Here is a 20980-nt window from a genome sequence, read left to right as displayed (position 1 = left end):
GGGTTTACACATAAACCCTTTATTACACCTTTACTGAGGACCACTTCTTTTGTTGTACTTTTCTGTAGGACCTCTTTGGTTTGCTGAAAGATTTCACGTAGATCATATTGTCTTTGAACAGCTGTGCAATGATTGAAGTGTCGCTCCGACAAAGGTAGGCGCGTTTACACTTTATATTCACTGTCTGAACAAAATTGCGGCTGCATTGTTGGCTTTTGGATTTTCAGGCTCAGCTCCTAATTCATAAACTTCGTCTATAGCTAATTTCCGACCTCCAGAGTGGTGCATTTCAACAGCATAAACACTGAAGACGGCAACTTTCTACAATTGGAATTTTAAACTGAATTATTTAATTTTACACTTCATTTTCCAAATACCGGCGCGTTGTTTGTTTGTTCGAATCAATAATGTGATAACATTACTGAATGTGTAGATCATCTACTTTGAAACTAAATAAATTCGATGAAGGGAAAATATGCAAGATAATTTGTACGAGGAATAGGTTGTGGTTTTTTAAAGAAATGTTTGTAGTATCAAAACTTGGACTATTTGTTACTGAATATTATAATTTCTTAGCTTCGACATTACGAAATGCTAACTTAATATGATAATTGATTTATCTAATCAAAAAAATAAATCGATAAAGAGGCAATACATCAATTTATAACTTAAATCGTCATAAGGAATCTAGGCCCTACGAATAAAACTTGTTAAAAAATGATTGTTCGACTTTAAATGCCCTGTATTCAAAGCAACATGAAAAGTCGGACATTACACTACATATCAAATTTTCGATCAAATGGTAGAACAAAATAAAATTCTCAATCGCTTTATGAATTATAAATATTCGTTTTGTATTAGTGAAATCAGTAGTTTGAAGATTATCCATTTTTGACAAGAGTTTGAAGTGTCAGTGATGACTGAGAAATTGCCTCTCGGTCAACATTCTTCCGGATCTTCAAAATGAGCGCATTTTTATTTGGATTTTACAATGTTTCAAACGCTTCATTGACGACTGGATGATCGGGTCCATTTTTTTTTTACGTGAAAGCAAAAAAGATAAGAAGGAAAACACAATACGAGATTTATTATGATGAAGGAAAGTACTTCTGTCCGACTTTCGATGTCGTCCGACTTTTCCTGCTTCGACTTACTCTCCCGTAACTAGCTTCAGTATGTTAACAGGGGCAGCACTATCTACAACCAAAGAATCAACGTTCGGAGCCTCACTACTTGATTCAGTAATATTTTCTAGTTGTACAAAATCAGATTTGCATTCATGGCGTAATTTACGAATTTGCGATATGGATGGTTTGCTTCTCATGTTTGAAAAATCCCACAAGATCGCCATTTCGAACTTGACATGAAACATATAACTGTGGAAATAGAGAACAGTTCTGTTTCAATGATACTGTTGATTGGTTGGTTGATTGATTGAATAATGTTTAAAGTCCCGCTCGGGAACTTTCACTCATATACAGTCGTCACTATTGCCGATGAAGGCGCTTATGGCCAATGAGCAGGGAGGGATCTTTATCGTGTTATACCTGCTGTGACACGGGGCCTCTGTTTATTCCGCATCTTAGTCGCCTCTTACGACAATCAAGGGGTAATGGGGACCTAATCTAACCCGGATCCCTACAGTATGATACTGTTGAAATACGTTTGCAGAACTTGAATAAATCAAAGAAACAAAATATCAAAAATTTGAACTACAAAATTTTAATGAACATAACAAAACTAAACAACAAATTCAATATTAAGTTTCTGCAACAGTAAATAAAGTGTTAATTGTAATTGGAAAGTGATCGCGAAAAATTATCGAATACTATGGGTTATACGCGTCGGTGAGGATTATTTTATGGTGGTTCAATGGCATAAATATTGTTATTATACCTCAGTATGAGAATTCTGTGCAACGCGTAATCTGATTGGTCTAGACGGTCACATGCCAGGGATAACAAAACTTCATATCTCCCTCTCAAACATCATATTTCCTTATCATGTTTACCCCTTGGGCAGCCTCGTGCATTTTCAAGGTAGACGAAGTGTATTGTGACGTCACAATAAGTCCGAGTCATTCTACTTTCATAGTTTGTAAGGCACAAAATATGCGGGTCTCTGATACACAGTTGAATGCATGGTTTTAGTTGATACAAAAAACCCAAGGAAGTTAATCTACATTCAAGGAAAATGGAAATACAAAAACTGGTTATCATTTCACTGTATTTCGTTGTTTGTATCTTCTACCGTAATACGTTGACGGCGCGGTTTTACCGTTAGGGCGATCTCAGCCATATAGATGAGCGGACTCCAATTTCAAATACATTTTTGTAGTCTTGCTTTGTTTCGGTATAATAAACAATATATTGCATGAATGATCGGGAGATATGAAACGTTGCCCTCGGGGAATATGATTTTTCTTGGGTGAATAAATCTTCATATCTCCCTCACTATCATGCAATAAATGTATAAAATTCCTGGATCAGAAAGCACTTTAAGGTACCTGTAGGTTACGATAAAAGCAGAATTTTAGAGCTATTTTTTAGGGAAAACTCGTTTCATTCCTTGTGCATCTATATTAGGGGGTGATATGGTATAGATCCCTACATTATCATTACAGTCAAAATTACCGGTTCCTATGCAGAAAGGCATGCACTTAATTTAAAAAAGGTTGCGGTTATTCAGAAACATGAAAACGAAAGTACTGATCCTCGCCGGTCTTGGTGATGTCTCCATATGATTAAAAAAATCTCGAGAGGGACGTTAAACAATATACAAATACAACCAATCAATCAAACAGGTGTTCCCATCGGTACTGTACCCAGCATCTATGCACATTCATTTCACACGTTCAAAATCTCTAAGGATAATTGATCTCCTAATTTTTTAATACATATTTCATTCATGCTTCATATCAATTGTTAGGCCGTTCTTGGCTCATTGATTTTGACTACAGATGACTCCGTTTACCTGATCAAGATACATTTTTGGATAGGGCTCATGGCGGGTATGACCGGTCGACAGGGGGTGCTTAACCCTCTTAGGCTCCTTATTCCACCTCTGGTATGCCCAGGGGTCCGTGTTTGACCAGTTCTCTTTGTATTGTTTGTGGGAGTTATGAGATTGATCACTATTCGTAATCTTCTTAACAGACAATTATTCGAATACTATAGTACAGTAGTATTTTGAAGTGCAATGCGTGCAAGAAGAAACATTGTTATACACTTTCATTTTTTTAATATATATAACTAATACAATTTAAAACCAACATTTCAACTCTCACACTCGTGTTCTATTGACCGGTGAACAGTTTACGAACTGTTGACCGGGCAATAGTCTGCTCAATTTCTATTGGCTACGCAAGTAACGTGATTCTCGATCTGATGCTTTGTTTACGTAATGGTAAACCACGGCTCACTGATTTGACAGATGATGAAATACAGAATTTGTTAGATGTGACGAAGAACAGAAGCATAAAAAATGTAATTATTTAAGGAATGACTTTAATTCTGGGGCAGCGAATTATAAAAAAGCGTAAACTGACCCAAACCAGGTTATACTCGCATAATTTAACGTATGAATTTTTATTTGCTTTGTTGAAAGGCGGATCAAGCAATGAAACATCCCCCTTCTTTCCCCCCAGTGAGAAATGTATTTCAAAATGAACAGGGCAATGCTTACTTGATAAATCAAGAGAAAAATGTTTTACAATATACAAGTTCAGTGATTTGCGTACAAGTAGATGCTAATATTGACAACGAGAAAACAATGTGTATCAAACCGAAGAAACTTATTGTACACGTTGACTTTCTAATCCATAGAAGGCTGAAAAGAGTGCTGCGATGTAAATTTAGAGAGAGGGAAAAAATAGTTTCAGCATCTGGTTGTCAAGGGGGTGTGTCCTCATACCAAACCAGGTTATACAAAAATAACCTGCGTTCCTCAATTGGAATTAGACCAATCAGAGACAAGGATACAATAAGAATTAAATTATTGATTATTATTTAGGATATTGGGTATGTTTTCATTTAAACTAGTGGATATATTGATAAATTATCGCAATTACTATGAATTGTTAAAAGTTCAAGTCAACAAACCATTTGCATCTGATAAAAACCTAAAAATGAAGGTGTGTAACAACACAGTTATAGACAACAGCTGTTTTGGTTGACCCTAGAACGGATCTGTTGCCCAAAGCCGCAACAGATCCATTCTCGGGTCAAACAAAAAAGCTGTTGTCCTCGGACGCAGTCAATAACTGTTTACTACTTTTCGACGTGGTTTACAAATCGCTGGGTGTTTGTTTGCTGTTTTATTTTTCATGTGGGGGTTTTCACGCCTATATATACGTCATCAGCTTCTAGGAAAGACGTCACAAAAATCCACATTGTCATGGCGTTAAGTGTCATAGCAATGGGAATCACTATCCATCGTCACACGGAGCCCATTTTAAGCTCTTATCTAAATCAAATCGTGATTTGACTTCCTTTGAGAAGTAGCAATCATTCTGAGACTCGGCAACAAAGCAGAGATTGGCATGTGGATCTCTCATTTGCGATGAGAGGGACATAACCAGTAGGCCGAACCTCCTTTGAAGATTACTGTTAAAGTTATTATCGGTTGGAAAACATTCATTTTGAAATCGTTAATTATTCAAACAAATGGATGCATCGTTGCATAAAAGTTTTAGAATTTATCAATTATACAAGAAGACAAAATACAAAAGAATCTTTGATTGAACAACTCGTGTTACGCGAGTTACTAAATTTGTAAATAAAACGTGTATTTCATAACACTGGTGTTGAACACGGGTTGGAAAAGTGTACTCCTGACTTTACCGAGAGCATCAAGTGTTCAACATGGCGGAGAATGGAGAGAAATAACGTGTTTGACATGTGAAATTAAAACTTTTGGGGAATATAAAGCAAAATTACCATGACAAAAAGATATATATAACTAAAATTTAAGTAACAGATGTTTTTAAATCATCAATATGAATATTTGTAAGCAATGCTAGGTGTTTGTTTTGATTCCAATATATTGTATATAAAGTCACTTAATTTTTTTTTGGGGGGGGGGGGGGGGGGTTAGATCTATATACGGTCTATGTTTGGTTTAATTTTGATGATATTTACACTATATCTTAGTACTGCATGTACATGCATATTCATGTAATAGGAATTAGATACTGCTAGGTATCAAAATGAACTACCACATTTAGGTAAATTGTCATGGATACCATTTTCATATCAAACGTCATTTTTCAAAACAACACTAGAGCAGCAATTGTTGTTTTATTCACATTCAAGGAGTCTAGCCTCTGTGCACGCACAGCCATCACTCTAGAGGTACCCAAGTCTTACCAATTGAACTTGCCCATCCATGTATCATCTCCTACCGTTATTCAGTATGAGAAAAACACACGCATAACACCTACCGAGATCACTCCGCAGAGGAGGCTAACGTCTGCATATTTATGTTACGGCCAACACCAGGTGTATAACCTTGAAAAACTGACCAAACAGGATTTCCCAATTATAGCTTATGTAAAATTACAACATGTTGGTGACCAGCAAGGCATAACAATATGAAAATAGTCGATAAAATTATCCTTGAAAGCCGAAGTAGGCGATAAATTTATAATGCAAAATACAAGGATTTCCAAAATCACTAAATTCTTGTCAATAACTTCAAAGAGGATATTTGAAAGAAAACTTGTAGCCTTTTACACAGATCCTTTTAAGAAACATGTTTAAATTACCATTGCTTGATCACAAGCGAAATTAATTGCTCTGAATCAGACTCGACTTTCTATCAATGCTACATGTATATATTATTCCTTGTGTCATGGTGCGGTATTGTTCCATTGATCTTTGTCATACCCTAAATTAGACAGAAGACATTTGGCAGAAATCCAGCACACAATAGCTTCCAGGGCGGAGCTTAGCTGTACAAAAACTTCCACAGAACTATACAACTTCCAAATCATGAACATAGAAAAGCAACAATTTTGTAACATTTATTCAATATTATGAAAACATAAACAATATAACATATTAATGAATTAAGCATAATTGATGACGAATCCATGATTTCAGGGGAAAGGAAGGGGCGTGTCGAAGTATTAGTCAAAATATCCAGCCATTTTGGGGACCAAATCTGGGATTTTATTCACATCAATTCTAATTTAAACATGTTATCTGCTGGGTTTGAATGTTTTCGACTTTACCGTCTATATATGCCAGTTATGCCTTGTAGATTTGTGGCGAAGGGGGGGGGGGGGTGCTTTCAATTCGCCACTCACACTTTAATATAAACACATGTAATGATTCTGTACTACAATGGCAATGATTCTCAACTGCAAACAGCACATGTTTGTGTGTAGTTAAAATCTGTGAAATACTTGTTGTGCCCAATGCTTCATCCGCGCTTTTTCTATTAGCCTAATAAGTATCCATTACAATGCATATTTGAAATAACGCATTGCCATCCAAATCATTTTGAGGCTCTAAAACATCAATCTTCATATCGACTGTAACGATATTAATTTTTGACAACCCAAGACTTATGAAGTCACATTGCGTGCAATTTTGCATTGATGCTATGAATATTCATATATGCACGACACGATTGCAACACCCCTCTGTAGAATAAAGTCCATTCAATCGAAAGAAAGTACTGTAGATATATCATTTTACATTTACCATGTTTGAAAGTTTTTTAAAATACCAATCATAATTAATCGTGATCTTGCATCAGAACTGCTCCAACACCTTGTTGATTGAAAAAAACATTTTCGAAAAATTTTGAGGTAGAATGAACACATAATCATCAACCTTTAATGACCGACTCTAACCTTTCTGTCATTATTCTTCATGTATCATTCGTTGGTCATCTTCATTTATTTTGTACAACCTCACATGTGATTATGTATTGGAGAGTCGGTCTTTCAAATCTAAAACATACTGGTATGAAAGGTGAAGATAACGAACAGTGATCAATCTCATAACTCCTATAAGCAATATAAAATAGAGAGTTGGGCAAACACGTACCACTGGACACACCATAGGTGGGATCAGGTGCCTAGGAGGAGTAAGCATTCCCCTGTCGACCGGTTACACCCGCTGTGAGCCCTATATCTTGATGAGATCAACGGAGTTATCCGTAATCAAAATCAGTGCGCCAAGAACGACCAAACAATCGGTATGAAACACGTCAGACAGCATTTGACCCAATGATGGGTTGTATTGGCAAACTAGATCGTTATAACGACCATAGAATTTGCAAAATGTTGACTTTCAACGAGACTGTTGAAACCCCTACACCATAAACTTGTTTCTCAATAGGCTGCCTCGATTTAAACACTGATCCTACGCAGAACAAGCTCTTGTATATCGAATTAGTTGAGAGATATAAACACCATATGCAGGTAATAATGGAATACTGCTACATGAATATGGGAAGTTGACGATGGAGAAGAGGCAATCACCCCGTTTATTATAAAGTTGAGTTGTTAGTTTGCCGTTAATATCTATTTTTCAATAAGATATCTTAATATGGAGTAGAAGTGGACGACTCTGTTGTGTCTTTTATTTCGAGTTCACTGGAATATATCGAATCGACATATAAATGAAAATTATTATTCTTAATAGGTAAAACGTCGTCAATATATCTAAATGTCGCATTAAAGCCACAAGAGATTTTTTTCCGCGTAGAAGTTAGTGAAGAAATTCTGCTTGATAAGAATATAATCAAAGTACTGAAAGTTATGAGAAGCGCTAGGCTTGTCTTGTAATGATGCTGTATGGGATACAAATGTATACAAGTTATGATAGTACTATTAACATAAAAGAGAAACTCTAACTATCGATCTTGATAATAATGTTTTATTTTGATAATTTGATAGATGTAAGATTTCATGTTATACTGTTATTTAATTTCATTTCATTGTTTGTTTGTTTGATTGTTGCTTTCCTCATCGCTACCCTTGTAAAGCGCCCTAGAGTAATTTGTTTTATATAAGGCGCTATATAAATCTTATTTATTTTTATATCAAAATAAAATTTTCAATAATTTGCTGCAATTGCTAAGTAAAAGAAAGAATAAAATATTGAAAGTTTTGAACACTTTTCTCAACAATTATAAATGCATGCTATACCAGTAAAATTGCTATACCAGAACACATTTTGAACGAAAGTTCGATACACAACAATGTCCACAGACCTCACCATTGTTTTCATTTTCTTATCAATGCGATGAATACATCGATGATAATGTGTATGATAATGTGACATATCAACAGACGTAGATTCATTTCATGTAAGTCAACAGTTGATAATGTTAATCTGTCTCCAGTAGCTATTCCATACCAAGTAGGATACTCGGTCCGATGAAAAGAAAAAAAAAGAAAACGCGGAACGGAAAACGGAACAGAAGAGAAAACGGATCGAGAAATTCAAATTATATGAATCAGTTTATTTAACGAAATATAGCATAGCAGGTATATTTTGTCTTTCTACATACATTAATGAATATCAATGCACATATGATATATTATTCAATTATTTTACTTTTCATACAAAGAGCATTGTGAGAATTAAATACCACTGAATTTAAAAACATGAATTAAAATTAAATACATACGGTGAAAAAATACACTAACAAGTAGTTCTACGTTTTAATGAGCAATCTTTAGCATGTATATATAAAATGATACTTAATCATAGTTTTTCTCCACATCATGCTTCAATTTGTCTTCAGTAAAGAATGGAGGTCTGGGTAGTTGTTAAACCTTGAATTGGCTTCGCTTCAAAGGACGGTAGACACGTTTCAAAAGGACACTGCCATCAAGGGGCACAAGGATGTTGATCTTTCCTGTCTTCATAAAATTTCGCGATCAGACAAAGCTGATATTAATCTAGTCAAAATGGAGTAATTGAAATGACAAATGCAGCGAATTCATATGATTTTTTAAAAGACAAACTTGAAACATTGTGTTGTGTATGTGCATGTAGATTTACATGATTATATATTTTTAAAGAAAGTTTTCCCTGTTTGATATCCAAGATTCTAATTTTTGAAAGAAATATAACAATATATGACACAGTGACCAGTCAGTATCTATTTGAAGAAAAATTCCAAATTACTCACAGCATGCAATTACTAGTATTAACAAATGTCAGTAGTCCGTTAATGGATCGAACCGAATTTTTTCGTTTCTTACTTTTGTTCTTTTCGTTTCTTTTTTTTTAGGTGGGGTGGGTGGGGTGGAAAAACTCATTATGTATGTAGCTGCTCGCTAATACCTCTGTCAACGCTGGATTGCAAAACTATTGTAAACCATTAATTAAATTATGAAATAGGTAACCTATGATTTTTACACAAGATTAATGGAGATTTAAAATAATATATGTAGCTAAGATATTTTTTTAATCGGGCAAATACATTAAGTTCATCAAAATCAAAATTTCAGGAATTTCTTTACAAGCAGTAAAACTTTTCTTCTTAAAATATTCTGCACCATAAATTGATTAAGCTTAGGTAAATGTTTGTATTAAAGTTAGAGAATATTGTAATTGCGGCACTATGACAGCAATACCTATGGACAGAGAATGGAAATAATAAGTTATCAAATGGCGATCACATTTTCACAAGAAAAGGGAGAGAGCAGAAACAACAGCTGAAGAACAGAAAAAGAGGCTGCAATTGTAATTTTATTTTTTCAATGTTGTTTTTCAAGGGATGAAAACATCTTATTAATTTGATAGGCTTATAAAATCATTTCTAAAGGTGATTACCAGAAAAGAAGTCATAAGATTTGAAAGGTTATTTCTTTTTCATTTGTCTTTTTTTTTTTTTTTTTTTTTTTTTTTTTTTGATTGTCAATAAGGACCTCTAGCATATTCTTAAAATCAACTTCAGAGTATTTGTACCTAGAATCAGAGTGATGTTTAACAAAGTGATTTTTTGAATGACTGATCACTAGATATGACTATTCTTTTTTCCATTTTGTTGAAGAAGCAACTGTCTATGATATCAAATAGTCTAGTCTTTAATTCACCGTCAGGAATGGTCGTGTAAAGTGTTGCAAAGTCATACATTTTGATATCATTGATTTGAGAAAAGTTTTAAAAGGGTTTTTTATGAAGTTTAGGAATCCAGTATAGGTACAGTAACATGACTCAGATTCATTTGTTCCATTGACTTGGATATTAAATGTGTATGAGGAATTTGAATTTCCTTTAGTTTTGTTGTTTTGTCCGTAAATAGTTTGTTTTTCCCAATAAAGTGTTTCCTTAGTGTGAGTGTTGGTCGGTAGGGCTGTCTTAGTATAACCAGTTTGATCAGTCAAAGTAGCGGTTGGCCACATTTTCATATTGTGCAGAAGACGGTCTTCTTGGCTAATTCCAGATTCTAATAACTGAGTAGCCAGGGAAACGAGGATTTTACTGTGTGGGCATTGGTTTCGGTAAGCTATTTGTGTGTGAAATATTTGCGAGGTTTCGGGTTAATTTTCTTGTGTATAGTGTGTTTTCATTTTTTTGTTCACCAGGTCGCTTGGTGTATAGGTTGCTATTTCAGTGTAGAAGGGTTTTAGGAAAAGAACTGAGCCATATCAAGCAGTACTCCCAGCGTTAAAAAGGTACTGAGCGTGATCCGACAGTTATTTCGTTTAATTTATATTTCATTTCTTCGTGATAAATTTTGTTTGAGTGAAAGTATGATTCGGAAGAATTTTGAAGAATTTCATCTTTTGAAATGAAAGGGCAGATGGAGTATAGGAACGATTACTAAATGTGGAATTAATGCCAACATCGTTTAATATACAATGTTGTTTTGAGTCTTAAAAGCAGAGACAATGTTGTTACATACTTTGTCAGCTGGAAATTTATATCAAAAAAAAAAAAAAAAAAAATGGTACAATATATTGTCACAATGAACAATACAAGGATCTCCAACATATTTAATCGTACTGGAGACTCCTTGTTGATAACTTCAAAGAGCATATTTGAAAGAAAAACCATAGATTTGTTTATACAGATCCTTTTAAGAAACACATTAGAATTATCATTACTTGATCACAAGAGAAATTAGGTGCTCTGAATTAGATTTTCTATCAATGCTGTGTTTTTCCATTTAACGTTTAACACGTTTAAATGGTTTTAGAAAATATCAATAGGCATAAAATGTAAATGGCTTTATCTTTATAACTTAAAACTTTGTATTCTTATGTCTTATTGAAACAGCTTTTGAACTCGAAACAGTAAACTTTAGCTTTAAGGAATTACAATAATGGTCACGAGTTTTTTTTTTTTATTTTATTATCTTCATTTTCCCCCCAGACTTTTGATGTATCATATCTATCGATTTCATTTGATATTCATTCATTTGTGACTACTTTATTTTGAAAAGAAATATCTTCTTTTTATTGTCTCATTATACTTGGTATCAATCAAATAATCTTATACAGAGAGAGAGAGAGAGAGAGAGAGAGAGAGAAAGAGAAAGAGAGAGAGAGAGAGAGAGAGAGAGAGAGAGAGAGTTTTCATATTATGAATGAAAATGAAAAGTAGTTAAGGTCTTCAAGCAGTATGATATGAGTAAAGAATATATTTTTCAATTACCAATATCAGTTGCTGTAATAATACAGCAACACATCAATGCTGTATATAATTACATATTTATTGGAATTAATCACTTGATGTTTTAGGGGACAATAATGCATGCACGAATCCAGGATATTCGTTTACCTACCGTGGGTCACAAGGCCGATATTTTCGCATAACTCATTAAAATGCATGATCTTACGTAACCTATCGAGGACCAATGGGAATCGCCGTAAATATTCCCGGTACTCAAAGTGTCAGCTGTAATGGCGGCGCCCATGAAAGTGTGTTTTGTTGTGTGCCACTATCAAAGATACATGTATATAGATGAAAACTCCAGATTTGGCACCCATAATGGCTGATTATTTTACCTAATACTTTTCTTTCACATATGCCCCACCCCCTTCGGAAATCCTGGATCCGCCTCTGGTATGTTTATTATCATCACTGCTTCATGGCACGTGTTAAAAAAACACATTGCTCCCGTATGATGGAACTACGAACTCGTGCTGAACATGTAGACCTGTACATAGACTCGTACACAGTACGATAGTAAACGCTTGATAACGCAGGCTATTTCCTCCCCTGTCTTTATAGACACAAATACACCCCCCGCTTCAATAATGCAGATAAAGCATCTCGTTGAAAGTTTTGTAACTTGTTCAACTTAAACATAGTCAAAATCTTGGTTTTGAAAACATTTTTTTCTAGGCTACCGAGGACTGAAAATAAGGGGCTTTTTCATTGGTTGAATATCGCAATAAGGAATGGTAAAGCGATCAATCGCATATAGAAGCCGAGACACACCTTCCAGCGAAAATACTCGCCTTGTGACCCACGGTTGGTAAACGAATAGAGCAACCAACCGTGGGTTTCGGACGATGGTTAGCTAAAAGCTCTTTAGAAGTTTTTAGAATCCACATTTGATTTACACCACTTCTGGCATATGTAGTCGCACAGTAAGTTTGAAGTTTCTCCTTCACAGCTGTTGATATTGTCGTGAGGAGCAAAAATAGGAGCTTGGTAGAGCACTTACTGGATCCTGCGATGTATCTTTGTTTGTAAGGGTTTTTATGTAGTTTAGGAATCCAGTATAGGTACGGTAACTCGTATTCATTCGACCCACCGACTGGGATACCAAATGTGCCTAAAACTGAAGCATGGTTTTGAAGAATTTCATCTTTTAAAAGGGCAGTTGGAGTATAAGTACCTAAAGTGGAGTTAATGCCAAATTCGCTTAAAATACAGTTGTAATAATGAGTCGTACAAACCAAGACAATGTTGTTACAAGCTTTGTCAGCTGGAACCAAAACATATTTCTCATGTAACCTATCTAATTCTTTTATCATTTCTGGTTTACTAAACACAGATGGGTAGTGGTATTTACTTTTCTTTTAATATGTCTAATGCGGGATTTTAAGATTCATCTTTACTACTGTAACAGATAGAAAATAGTTCTTCGACGATTGAAGCAGTAAGTAAATAAGTCTTTTCCGATGGTAACAACAAGCCGTCACTAAAGATAGATGTGGTCACCCGGATGCCGACAGAAAACAACGTAAATTGTTTATCTGAAACTTCTACCATATTGGACATGCTTAGCACTACTATTTGAACAACTAGGTCACCAATGGGAACCCCAGATACCAGTTCTAACTCCCACTCCAGTTCTAACTGTTATGGGTAAAATTACCCTTGATGATACGGCAGCAGAATTTACTAACAAAGGCAATCAAACAATTACTAAGATTTATTTATACATGTAATTAAAGATTAAAAGAATATTGTAACAATAGCAGAATACTAACTTACGGTAGTTGAACAATCGATATCAAAATCCGTGCCGATCTGAATCTACACACACAAAATAGTAAATTCCTAGTTCCTAGTTATAAATAATCCAAATGCATAGAAAGTGTCTAAACAGAGCTTTTTTTATCAGTTTGATAATGATGCAACCGTTACGTTATCTTTCTACACATGAGCTCTAGAACAATCTAGGTCACAGATGTCAAAGACGTGCAAGTTGTACACAACAAGAAATAAACATCCAGCTCTCGAACAATCTAGGTCACAAGAGTCAAATGATTGCAAGTAGTACACAACACTAACCCATACACCAGATCCAGTGATTTGCTTTTCTATATAATACTGTAAAATATGTAGCAGACATATGTCCCACAGAAACACAGTCATGCGACTTCTGAATTCTTATTTCATATAATGGGCCGGCTCGTGTCGGCCCATAATCATGCGGTTTGCCCATGTGTAGACCAAAAGCATGTGGTGCTTCCATGTGTAAATCACAATTTTTCACACATATCTTAACTGTATTGTAATCCCTGTGTTCACCCCATGATTTCTTGCCCTCTATCCTATTAGTTATGAGAGATGACGATTTGTAGATTTGACAAACGCACGTGTTCGTGACGTTGCGCATTGTAAAATGATTTAGATCTGATCTAAAGTCTTCTTATAAAAGTCTTTTAAAGTGATACATGTATAATGATTTACATTTCCCGTTTTTTAAAATCAGCCTTTTAGGATAAAGACGATAATGAAAAAGGGGCAAAATTGATGTCATAATCTCTTTTGTATGTTCCCTATTCTTCACTGCATATTTCTTAATATTTCTGTTATACCAGTATATGGAATTTGATATTGCGATCAAAAATTAGTCCTCAAAATAAACTGTTAGTGAACCTGGCTCTTTATTAGCTTATTTTGCGTTGATGTTAGGGTTCATTTATCTAGCAATACACTTATTCGGTGTCCTCGCCGTTCTTTACACGTTGATTGACAACGGGTTTCTCCGTGAATCTGATTAGATATAGGGCTCACGGTGGGCATGACTGGTCGACAGGGAATGCTTACTTCTCCAAGGCACCTGATCCCACTTCTGGCATGTCAGGGGGTCTGTGTTTGCTCATTCATAATTTTGTATTCATTATAGGAGTTATGAGATTGATTGTTATTCGTAATCTTCACCTTTCATCGAGTGATCAGTCATTCAAAAATTATTTTGTTAAACACCACTCTGAACTCTGATATTAAAAAGATGTTAAGGTTCCTTATTGATAATATCTAGTACATTATAATGGAGATAGATGCACTCAATCTTCCATCAAGATATCAAATTTCCAACATACATTTAGGGTTTCTATGTGAAAAGATAAAGATAACGAATGATGATCAATCTCATTATTCCTATAAGAAATGGAAAATGAAGAGTTGGGAAGACAAAGACCCCTGGACACACCAGAGGTGGGATCTGGTGCCTATAAGGAGTAATCATTCCCTGTGTGCTCATGGAACTCTTGTTCAAAAAATCAACTGAGAATACAGTGCTTTATTTCTTTTAAAGAGATAATTTGTATGGTGAGAACACGGATATAAAGATATGAAATGTCATTGAATGTTGTCATGAAAGGTTAAGATATTGAACAATGATCATTTCATAACTCCTATAAGGAATACAAAATAAAGAGTTGGGCAAACATGGATCCCTGGACATACAGAGGTGGGAGCAGGTGCCTAGAAGGAGCAAGCATCCCCTGTCGACCGGTTACACCCGCTGTGAGCCCTATGTCTTGATCAGGTAAACGGAGTAATCCGCAATCCAAATCAGTGTTCCAAGATTATTGCAGCATTGATAGAGTACATTATGTTCATTTTTAAGTTTGGGTTTTTTGTTCCCATATATTGTGTTACAACACATATTAAGTGTACGGATGAATTGTTGGGGGACGTACATGATTTCTTTTTCCTCCATATGTATCTTCAGGCATAACATATTCTTAGAAGCTACTCTCTGCTGCAGAGAGCTTGTATGATTTTGCCAAAGGAAATCTTGGAACGTATGATATGACAGCTGTCGAAAACGCCAGAAAATATTACCAGTAGGCTTTCAGAGTTATTAGTATGAAAACTTTTCAACATTAACGAGCCTTCTAGGCATCTTAACATAGAGCATTTTTCTAAAATCGTGGATAAAAATACTTTAGCACGATGTAGGTAACAAATTCCATTTGTGCGTAATTCATTTCCAAAAGGCAAATGAATTTTCCCTGTAATATTCCACAGTTCCAATTCCTACCGAGAAGAGCTATGCACAGCAGCAGTGGAACTCTGCGAGGCTACACAGGATACAGGACGTCATTTCTTTCTTTGACTCTGGAATGATAAGTTGGGCGTTCTCGTTGGACGACAAGAACGCACAGTGCGCAGGGAATATTGTTCTCAAGTAAAACCCAAAACCTTTCCATTGTAAAGGGGTTATTGTTCAAGATATAAAACCATCAAAAGATGTTTTTAATCAGTCAGTTAAAGTCACAAAAGTCGTTATTGTTAGATTAGTATTGTTTGTGGTTTCATTCAAGTCCTTTTTGAAAGGATATGGACATGCAGTACGGGTATTAATCATGGACTAAAAGCACAAAGCCACCATTGAACAATTACAAGGTATCCAAGTCCTAAAGTATCTCAATGTGAAACCAAGACAAAATTCAAAATACAATGTATCATCTCTTAATCAAGGTATTTTCTTTTATTAATGTCATTTTGTCTTGTTTCTATGAAGATAAAAATTTATCATACGCAGAAGATGCTCTCGTGTATTGAATGAGTTGCGAGACATAAACATCACATGCAAGTGATTATAAAGGAATAGGCCTATTACTGCATGGATATGGAAAGTTGACGACGGAGAAGCCAAAAGTTGTTTGGAATTTTTTGATACACATTTGATTTATACCACTTCTTGTGTATGTCATAATATGTCTAAAGTTTGTTTTCACAGCAGTTAATATCTTCTTGAGGAATAAAGCTATTCCAAACCTGCTGTTTAAACACGATTAATTTTCTTATTCTTACTGCCTGTACCCTTTATGAGGGTTTCAAAGGTTTAATTTACTATCAAAATTACTATACTGCATAATCAAAGACTTGGGGAAATACACATTATAAAAGTAAACAATAATCAAATATTTTGATCTGCAGACTTGTTAATATACAGCTTAGAAATTGGATAGTGAAATAATATGACATTTCCCAATGGTAAAGCGACAGAAATTGGTTTCTAACGACAGTTTTACTAATGGTACAAATACCACTGTTTGTGACGTCATTTAATGTGAAGTACATAAATTTCTCTGTGAATTTTCTTGCTATAACTTATGCATATAGAGGTCATCATTTTTGTGAATCCTGATAGTAGAATTTCATTGATGAATGTTAATCGTACAAAACTTCATATCACGTTTCATTCAGTTTGGGTTTTTTTTAAAATGTATGCTACATCCCATTTGTCATGATTTGAGAATTGTTCACTCAAGTTGAGACACTATCTGTTTTAGATTTTTTAAGTTTTTAAGGTTCTGTCCGAAAGATCCGTAATTTTCAATTCCAATCCCGGGTGCTCAGTTTCTAAACACACGTGACCAAATGACGATGACACGGGACCTTCTGACACAAAGAGATGATAGTGGTCATTCTTTAGTTATAAAGTCCATGTGAAATTTTTCAAAAATATTTTTCATTTAAAAACTTATAGAACGTACCCTCACAAAGGAGCTGATAACTCGGAAATTGCGTATTAGATTAAAGCCCTTGTTAGCAGTGTATGGTGATCCAACAAGTCAATGCGTGCTGAACTATCGATACTCAAAAGATAAACACGCAAACCAAACGTAGGGAGAATAAACAGCTGTTACATGTATCAAACAAATCTCTTATATATACAATTCATATTATATATAGGGGATATAGCTCAGTGGTAGAGCATTCGACTGCAGATCGAGAGGTCCCCGGTTCGAACCCGGGTGTCCCCTCACTTTTTGTATTTAAGATAATTTGCAGCAGAGTGCTTACTATGGATGGGGATCATTAATAACATTCGACAATCAAAGTACTGAAAGTACTGATGGATGTTGATTTTATGTAGATTTGCGCCAGATGCTTCTGGGATTAATTTTTTTTTTTTTTTAAATTAAAAATAGAGAAGTACGTGTACCCTCAAAAGTCATAAACTTATGTGTAATTTGATGTATCTCCCATTTACTACAATCAAAGCGCAATTAATTATGCCTACATACAGAATGTAAAAAAAAAAAGTATGCAATTGTTGAAAAGAATACAAAATGAATGAAGTCTCAATGGATTAATTGCGAAGAACAATATGGGAAGACAAAGCCAGCAGAAGACCACAGACTGTGACACAAGAGGGCAGTGTGCCTTACTTATAACCAATTGACTGACGATGAGCAAAGCAAATTAAAGAGGATGAACTTGGAACAAGACAGAAGTAGTAGTACGACTATAAACATTTTGATGCAGATGTTATAACTATCTCCACAATACCCAAGACTATGAGCAGCTTTTATAGGAAGGTTGAGGCTGTGACATATGATGTCAGCAAGGTGAGCATAAACAGATCCAGAGCATAAGACACCAGCAGAGGTGACAAATAGCAGAGTAAAGACAACAGGATATATATATATTATTACTACAGTAACTTGATCCTAAGAGTCGGATCACGTCTCGTTGACAGGCGCGGATCATCAGATCACACGAGACGCGAAGCGTCGAGTTTGATCTGATGATCCGCGCCTGTCAACGAGACGTGATCCAACTCTTCGGATCAAGTTACTGTAGTAATGATAAATTTATTATATACCCCCTTATGCATTTTAAATCCACATTTATAAGATAAAAAATGTAATCCAAATTATCAAAATCACAGACATACCATGAAATTATGTTTTGTGTACGCAGTTTCGTTTGTGACGCGGTCAATATTTTCCACAAATAACGTTGCGTTGATGCATTGTGACGGCATCAGTTTCAGAGGATACTGATACGGAATCAGAATACCACAGTGTGGTGATCCGGAAAACCGGATCACACGCTGTGAAATCCACAGTATCAAAGAACGATACATTGATGGATATATAATAAAATGGATGACTCGGAAGTATTTCAAAAAGAGAAAAGAGTGAATAGATAACAACCCTGGTTGAGTTATACATGAACATCAGGAGGCGACTAACCAAGAAGGAAGGAAGAAGCAGACGTCAGAGAAAAGACTTGAATAAGGCTAGAGCAACTTACTCTAGTTCACCTTATGGTTCCTAAAGATAAGCAGAAAAAAGAAGTGGAAGAATGCATGTGGAAAATACATTGAGTGATTCCAGGAGAAGTTATGAACTGAAACAGTTGATTCATCCCGACAATCCGATAATTCAGTTTGGCGAGTAGCGTCAAAGTGAAAAGACGTGACAGAAGATCAAGAATGCTAGACAGGATCTCCAGGAGCGTATGGAGTCCAGCACACGGTGTAGGACTACGTACTGACAAAGGATCTAAGGAAACTTTGAGATTTGTCTAGAGTTTGATTTGGTGGATTACTGGCACCAGGCAGAGTTATGCTTCATTCTAAAAGGAGAACTCAGAAACACCGAAGCAATACGCAACTTCCGAGATATCAGCTCTTCTGTGATAGAGGTACGTTCAGTGTTCTGTTGAACGCTTGGGTGGGTACAAAACGTATACATATGCTATAGACTAGCTATGTAAATACGGATGAAAGTAATGAAAGTGCATATTTTGTTGATATCAGCCGTTGGTATACATTAAACAGACCTTATGGAGAATAATATTTGATTGAATTAGGCCATTAAATTAAATATGAAATTATTTGTTATTTCCTCTTCACGAGTGATATTTTAATCAAACAGAAATGGTGATTATCGATTTTTGTTTGAACTATTCTATTATTAGATACTAATAAACTTACTAATATTGTGTGTCCCTGCAGTTAGGGTGGTTGCATGATGTCTGATAATCGGCCTTTAAGCAATATATGAAGGCAGCGATTTGCATTTGTACCCACCGCGTGTGGACGATAGTATGTTTTGCGTCTCACTGTTCGTAAGAATTCTACAAAGGGAAAGAACTGTTGGGCAACTCGGAAATTGCGTATTCCATGCCATATACCAGTTTATATAGAAAGATATATAATTCTTGCCATTTTAACTAAAATTAAGGGTGACCCAAAACATTGGATAACCAGTACAAAGACATCACTTGTAAAGAAGGACATCTCAAAACATATGGGCATATCAGCACATGAGCATACTAACAGGAATCTTTTGCGAGACCAGAGAGTCAAATGAAAAGCTGTTAGTAGTTTCGTGGGGCCCAACAAACATTGGTCGAGTTCAGTAATTCTAGAAAGTTATCATGTACCAAAGAAAACATGAGGGCTTCTATAATTAATCGTTTGTAGCAGATGACAAAACAAAATCATGACAATGGTGGAATTTGGGAATGTCACACAGCGCCCGATATCTGGTATCCTCTTTTCAGCTGCAGTAAATCTGAAGTTAATCGAGCAGGTGAAAATGGATGAAATATGGAATGCATGAACCAACAATAATAACATAAGAAACATGCTGTGCGACTACATATGCCAGAAGTAGTGTAAATCAAATGTGGATTCTAAACAATTCTTTTAAAAGAACTTTTAGTAAATTTTAAATAGCAAAACTCTTTTTCAAATCAACAACATCAAAACGTATGAATTTCCAACACTTCACATGACCATTCCTCACGATCAATTAAAGACTAGACTTTTTGACGTCATAGACAGTTGCTTCTTCAACATAAATGGATTGATTGATTGTATAGTGTTTAACGTCCCTTTCGAGAATATTTCACTCATATGGAGACGTCACCATTGCCGGTGGAGGGCTGCAAAATTTAGGCCTATGCTCGGCGCTTATGGCCTTAGAGCAGGAAGGGATCTTTATCGTGTCACGCCTGCTGTGACACAGGGCCTCGGTTTTTGCAGTCTCATTCGAAGGACTGCCCCCATTTAGTCGCCTCTTACTACAAGCAAGGGGTACTGGGGATCTATTCTAACCCGGATCCCCACGGGATTCAACATATATGGAAAACAGAAATATTCATATCTAGTGATCAGTCATCTAAAAAATTATTTTGTTAAACACAACTCTGGTTCCACGCACAAGTACTCTGAAGTTGAAATAAAAAATATGCTGGAGTTCCTCATTGACAATATCTTCGTAGTCTTTGGTGACCAGGTCATCCAACAGTCTGTTGGAATCCCCATGGGCAAGAATTGTGCTCTTTTGTTAGCTGACCTGTTTTAATATTTTTATGAAGCAGAATTTATTCAAAAATTTCTACGTTAGAAGAAAAATCTCTTCCTGTAGCCTTTAATTTGACATTTAGATATATCGGCGACGTTTTATCTGTAACGTTTTATCAATAACAATTTTCGATTCGATCTATCCCTATGAACTCGAGATATAAGACACCACCGAGCTCTTCACTTCTACTTTGTACTTCGA

General features: G+C 35.4%; 1 non-coding gene across 1 annotated transcript; it reads left to right on the top strand.

Annotated features, from left to right (window-relative positions):
• Positions 1 to 17365: 17365 nt before the first annotated feature.
• Trnac-gca (transfer RNA cysteine (anticodon GCA)) lies at positions 17366 to 17437 on the top strand. The gene has a single exon. It is a non-coding gene; the product is annotated as a tRNA-Cys (tRNA).
• The last annotated feature ends 3543 nt before the right edge of the window (positions 17438 to 20980 follow it).

The sequence above is a fragment of the Ostrea edulis genome, chromosome 1 (assembly GCF_947568905.1).
Source record: "Ostrea edulis chromosome 1, xbOstEdul1.1, whole genome shotgun sequence".
Lineage (NCBI taxonomy): Eukaryota > Metazoa > Mollusca > Bivalvia > Ostreida > Ostreidae > Ostrea > Ostrea edulis.
This window is presented reverse-complemented; position numbering and strand designations above follow the sequence as displayed.